General features: G+C 36.6%; 1 non-coding gene across 1 annotated transcript; it reads left to right on the plus strand.

Moving 5' to 3' along the window:
* TRNAD-GUC (transfer RNA aspartic acid (anticodon GUC)) lies at positions 1–72 on the plus strand. Its single transcript has one exon. It is a non-coding gene; the product is annotated as a tRNA-Asp (tRNA).
* Positions 73–7,120: the final 7,048 nt, after the last annotated feature.

Genomic DNA, 7,120 nt, shown 5'->3' on the forward strand with positions numbered 1-7,120 from the left:
GTCGTTGTAGTATAGTGGTAAGTATTCCCGCCTGTCACGCGGGTGACCCGGGTTCGATCCCCGGCAACGGCGTTTTTTACATTTTTTTTCCCATTCGGGACTTCATTTCCCTTCCAACCACAGGATGGATGGAAGACTGCCAGTACTACATAATTTGGTGAAAAGTTGTGCTCTCAATCCAGATTTTGTATATTAAAAAAAAGGAAAAATGGTTTAATGAACATACTATCAATATGATGTCCTATTTATGAAAAATTAACGTTCATACACTCTTACACGTGCGCCCACACATACACCATCATTACAATTTAGCATGGAAGTGTAAATAATTTTAATCATAATAGCTTAACGAAAGAAAAATGGTTTGATGAACATACTGATGTGTAAATATTTGCGAAAGGCCGAATGTAATATTAGATAAACCAACCCTTACAAGGATTTCTTACAAGAACAAACAAATTACAAACAAGTTATTGAAGAAACCAAAACCGTATTCCTTTTGCATTTATCGGCGGCGCAACGTGAGCAATGCATGTTGTCGTCTCCGGGCCTCCGTATCAGCGAAGCAATCTTGTTGAAACCCAAAAGCTTGAAGAAGCAACAACATGGAGACACCGAGAACCACGATTTGAACATATCTCCCTCCTAGAGAAGCTAACACCGAGGGGAAGGGGGTAGAAGATAATCCCAACTATGACCATAGAGAGGAGGGGGACACAATCCTCACAAGTTCCTTGACGGAGCCGCATCAAACTATCCTTCATCGAACGAAAAAGGATTTAAAGAACAAAATCACATTGCAACGTCTTCCAATTCGTAGGACGTCGCCAGTGACATAGAAGAAATTATGAAAAAGAGGCCCATTAGTTGGCCCTGACTAAAATACACACACCTACTTTCGGCGACGAACAAAACTTTTATCATATTTTAATTAAAATATTAATTCTGTTATTGGGAGGGTCATTACTCACATCGAACGGAAAACAAATCATACCTTTTCACCTTACTAATTAAAATAAGGTGATAAGTTTTTATATTATGTGATAGTTAGTAAGGTGAAAAAGTATCATATGCTTACAATTTTTTATGTTAGGTGATAATTAGTAAGGTGAAAAAGTATCATCTCTCATGAATGATTTGTATCATATCAAATTTATAATTTCCGCTAACATATGACTACAATTTTTTCTATCATCGAACATGAATACCAAGGACCGATGTCAGCTATTCGCCATGGAGGGAGTATTATCTGATAAAGTCATATACATTTAATATATTAAAAGATATAATTTATTCTTGTTGAATTATGTAATTGTAACATGGTGACACTTGAAAGACCTTTGTGTAATCGTTGTCACATTTTGAACCATGTTTTGTATCTATAGATCTACTTTCTTTTAGGGAGTATCTAGTTCTGTTTTGGGCAACAGAGGTACTTCCCTCTTCCTCCTTTATCTTCCTTCTCATTTTGACATCTCTTTTTATTGGTTGTAGGTGGTCTGCCTCTTTGCTGCTGGCCATGTATTGCGTCCTAAGTCAATCATACCGAAGATTTCTCCGGGGCATAAGCGTATTTTTTGACTTAAGGTTTGTACAACGGTGCTGCCTTAAGAGTGCCACATAAGATGTCCGCCGAGGTGGAGGAAAGAGAAATCAGACAAAAATACTTGTCATCTTTTAATTAAGAGATGATCTCTTAGAGATAATATTAAAAGGTAACTATTGTACATCTATTGTTTTCTCTAGATTACATGGCATGATTAAGATAAGACCATCTTATCAGCCACTATACATGCCCTTATAAGTCTATCTATAAATACAATATGCTCCCTAATTTTTAAGGCCTCACAGTCAATTAAGGTCTTCAATTTGGAATTGGGCAACCCGATTTTGACCGGATCAACAATTTATTAAGGAGCTCTCTCATTCAAAAATTTTAGTTCACTATGCTTCTTAATTTTTACGGCCTCATAATCAATTAAGGTCTTCTGGGTCAGCAGATTTTGACTGGGCCAGTCATTTCTCAAGGAGCTCTCTCATTCAATTTTATAATACATTATGCTCCCTAATTTTCAAGCTCTCCCATTAATTTGAACTATTCAATTTTAGATTTGGTTTATGATTTTGACTAGGTCAACGGTTTTTTGAATCAATAGGCGACAATCAGCCTATAAAAACATACCAATCCCACACACCCTCTCACTACCTAGAAAAGGAAATGTCAACCTACGATATTCTAGCTTAAATATAATATATGCAGACATGGATGCAGAAAGCAGATAACACATAATCACAAAATGAAAAGGACCACCGAAACACCACATTATAATAAAAAGAAAACCCAAATGATAAGTTTTTTTTGAGGCAACCCAAATGATAAGTGCCACACATGTGGCACGAAGTAACATGGCCCAAATGCCTCCATTACCATCCATTTTCCCACAACAGATGACATCAGCAATTTTTTTTGTTTTTCAGACATAAAAATGTTTGATCTCCTAAGCAAAAAATTTGATTAAACATTCGTTTTCATAATTAAATCCGTCTCAACGAGATCTTCACAACTAGATCCCATATTAATATGTTTCGACGACTTTTTTTAGGCCAAAAGTTGTCATGATGTTTACACTGAAGTTGCCATAATATTTAAATTGTCATGATACGTTTCATATATTTTCTCTTCTAGATTTTAAAGCTAACATTGTATTTCAATTATTTTTTACCATGAATTTTATTAGTTGACCATGGCAATTTATAGTAATTAACCACGACAAATTTACTTCATGGATCATGGCAATTTTTAGTAATTCATCATGGCAAATTTAGTTTATAGAGCATGACAATTTTAGTATTTTCACCATGGTAATTTTTTGTATGAACCATGGCAAGTCTAGTACGTGTATCATGGAAATTTAAGTAATTCACCATGGTAATTTTAGTTTATGGTTCATGCCAAATTTGAGTTAGTGACCATGCATTTTTAAAGTAATTGATGACATATTTCCTTTTAATTATGAACCATGGCAAATATTAGTAATTCATCATGACAAGTTTAGTTTCTTAATTCCCTTTTTTTATAACATGTCAAAAAAAATTAAATGTAAAAAAGAAAAGTAGTTGAAACATATCAGGTAACTTCAGTGTAAATGTAATAGCAATTTATGTGCAATAGACATGACAACTTTTAATAAAAAAAGTCATCGGAACATACCAATATGAGATCTAGTTTCGTAGATCTCGTCGCGACGGATTTAACGGTGAAAATGGTTTTTTAATTGGATTTTTAATTTAAGAGATAAAATAATTTAAAAAGTGAAAATCAAAAAGATTCCCGTAGACATCATCAGTTTCATTATTTTTGCATGCATGTAGTGACATGGCACACAATGATGACGAGGCGTTTGGCTCAAGTTGCTTCGTGCCTCACATGTGATACTTATCGGGGTCCAATGAAAAACGGACTCGATCATGTCCCACACTCGTCGTACCAAATACTTACTAAGTTCCAAAATATAAGGTGTATTTGTTTTTTGAAAACTCAAATTCTCTTTAGCTTCGACCAAGTTCAGAGCTAAAAATATCAACATCCATAATACTAAATAAGTAAATTTGAAAATTCATTTCAAGATGAATCTAATGCTACCAAATTGATATTATCGATATTGATATATGCTACCTCTTGAGCACCGCGTTGGTTTTCCTCGAAGAGGAAGGGATGATGCAGCAAAATAGCGTAAGTATTTCCCTCAGTTTTTGAGAACCAAGGTATCAATCCAGTAGGAGGCTATGCGCGAGTCCCTCGCACCTGCACAAAATAAATAAATCCTCGCAACCAACGCAAATAGGGGTTGTCAATCCCAATAGGGCCACTTACGAGAGTGAGATCTGATAGATATGATAAGATAATATTTTTGGTATTTTTATGATAAAGATGCAAAATAAAATAAAGGCAAAGTAAATAGCAAAGGAAATAACTAAGTAGTAGGAGATCAATATGATAAAGATAGACCCTGGGGCCATAGGTTTCACTAGTGGCTTCTCTCGAGAGCATAAGTATTCTACGGTGGGTGAACAAATTACTGTTGAGCAATTGACAGAATTGAGCATAGTTATGAGAATATCTAAGTATGATCATGTATATAGGCATCACGTCCGAGACAAGTAGACCGACTCCTGCCTGCATCTACTACTATTACTCCACTCATCGACCATTATCTAGCATGCATCTAGAGTATTAAGTTAAAAACAGAGTAACGCCTTAAGCAAGATGACATGATGTACAGGGATAGACTCATGCAATATGAAGAAAACCCCATCTTGTTATCTTCGATGGCAACAATACAATATGTGCCTTGCTGCCCTTACTGTCACCGGGAAATGACACCGCAAGATTGAAACCAAAGCTAAGCACTTCTCCCATTGCAAGAAAGATCAATCTAGTAGGCCAAACCAAACTGATAATTTGAAGAGACTTGCAAAGATAACCAATTATACATAAAAGAATTCAGAGAAGATTCAAATATTATTCATAGATAGACTTGATCATAAACCCATAATTCATCGGTCTCAACAAACACACCGCAAAAAGAAGATTACATCGAATAGATCTCCACAAGAGAGGGGGAGAACATTGTATTGAGATCCAAAAAGAGAGAAGAAGCCATCTAGCTACTAACTATGGACCCGTAGGTCTGAGGTAAACTACTCACACTTCATCGGAGAGGCTATGGTGTTGATGTAGAAACCCTCCGTGATCGATGCCCCCTCGGGCGGAGCTCCGGAACAGGCCCCAAAATGGGATCTCGTGGATACAGAAAGTTACGGCGGTGGAATTAGGGTTTTGGCTCCGTATCTGACCATTTCAGGGTACGTAGGTATATATAGGAGGAAGGAGTACGTCGGTGGAGCAATAGGGGGCCCACGAGGGTGGAGGCACGCCTGGTGGGGGTAGGCACGCCCCCTACCTCGTGCCCTGCTGTTTTGTTTCTTGACGTAGGGTCCAAGTCTCCCGGATCATAATTTTCCTAAAAATCACGTTCCGGAAGGTTTCATTCCGTTTGGACTCCGTTTGATATTCCTTTTCTTCGAAACCCTAAAACAGGCAAAAAACAACAATTTTGGGCTGGGCCTCCGGTTAATAGGTTAGTTCCAAAAATAATATAAAAGTGGATAATAAAGCCCAATAATGTCCAAAACAGTAGATAATATAGCATGGAGCAATCAAGAATTATAGATACGTTGGAGACGTATCAAGCATCCCCAAGCTTAATTCCTGCTTGTCCTCGAGTAGGTAAATGATAAAAACAGATTTTTTGATGCGGAGTGCTACTTGGCATAATTTTAATGTAATTCTTCTTAATTGTGGTATGAATATTCAGATCCGAAAGATTCAAGACAAAAGTTCATATTGACATAAAAATAATAATACTTCAAGCATACTAACAAAGTAATTATGTCTTCTCAAAATAACATGGCTAAAGAAAGTTATCCCTACAAAATCATATAGTCTGGCTATACTCTATCTTCACCACACAAAACATTTAAATTATGCACAACCGATGACTAGCCAAGTAATTGTTTCATACTTTTGACATTCTCAAAACTTTTTCGATTTTCACGCAATACATGAGCGTGAGCCATGGATATAGCACTATAGGTGGAATAGAATGGTATTTGTGGAGAAGACAAAAAGGGGAATATAGTATCACATCAACTGGGTGTATCAACGGGCTATGGATATGCCCATCAATAGATATCAATGTGAGTGAGTAGGGATTGCCATGCAACGGATGCACTAGAGCTATAAGTATATGAAAGCTTAAAAAGAAACTAAGTGGGTGTGCATCCAACTTGCTTGCTCATGAAGACCTAGGGCAATTTGAGGAAGCCCATCATTGGAATATACAAGCCAAGTTCTATAATGAAAGATTCCCACTAGTATATGAAAGTGATAACATGATAGACTCTCTACTATGAAGATCATGGTGCTACTTTGTACTATGAAGATCATGGTGCTACTTTGAAACACAAGTGTGATAAAAGGATAGTAACATTGTCCCTTTCTCTTTTTCTCTCATTTTTTGGGCCTTTTCTCCTTTTTATGGCCTCTTTTCTTTCTCCCTTTTTTTTATTTGGGCTTCTTTGGCCTCTTTTATTTATTTTTCGTCCGGAGTCTCATCCCGACTTGTGGGGGAATCATAGTCTCCATCATCCTTTCCTCACTGGGACAATGCTGTAATAATGATGATCATCACACTTTTATTTTTCTTACAACTCAACAATTACAACTTGATACTTAGAACAAAATATGACTCTATGTGAATGCCTCCGGCGGTGTATCGGGATATGCAATGACTTATGATTGACATGTATGAAAGAATTATGAATGGTGGCTTTGCCACAAATATGATGTCAACTACATGATCATGCTAAGCAATATGACAATGATGGAGTGTGTCATAATAAACGGAACAGTGGAAAGTTGCATGGCAATATATCTCGGGATGGCTATGGAAAAACCATAATAGGTAGGTATGGTGGCTGTTTTGAGGAAGGTATATGGTGGGTGTATGATACCGGCGAAAGGTGCGCGGTATTAGAGAGGCTAGCAAAGGTGGAAGGGTGAGAGTGCGTATAATCCATGGACTCAACATTAGTCATAAAGAACTCATATACTTATTGCAAAAATCTACAAGTTATCAAAGCAAAGTATTACGCGCATGCTCCTAGGGGGATAGATTGGTAGGAAAAGACCATTGCTCGTCCCCGACCGCCACTCATAAGGAAGACAATCAATAAATAAATCATGCTCCGACTTCATCACATAATGGTTCACCATATGTGCATACTACGGGAATCACAAGCTTCAACACAAGTATTTCTCAAATTCACAACTACTCAAATAGCATGACTTTAATATCAACATCTCTATATCTAAAAACAATTATCAAGTATCAAACTTATCATAGTATTCAACACACTCATAAGAAAGTTTTATTATTAATCTTGTATACCAAGCATATTAAGATTTTAAGCAAATTACCATGATATTTAAGACTCTCAAAATAATCTAAGTGAAGCATGAGAGATCAATAGTTTCTATAAAACAAATCCACCACCG

This window comes from Triticum aestivum, chromosome 3A, assembly GCF_018294505.1.
Source record: "Triticum aestivum cultivar Chinese Spring chromosome 3A, IWGSC CS RefSeq v2.1, whole genome shotgun sequence".
In the NCBI taxonomy this organism is placed as follows: Eukaryota; Viridiplantae; Streptophyta; class Magnoliopsida; order Poales; family Poaceae; genus Triticum; species Triticum aestivum.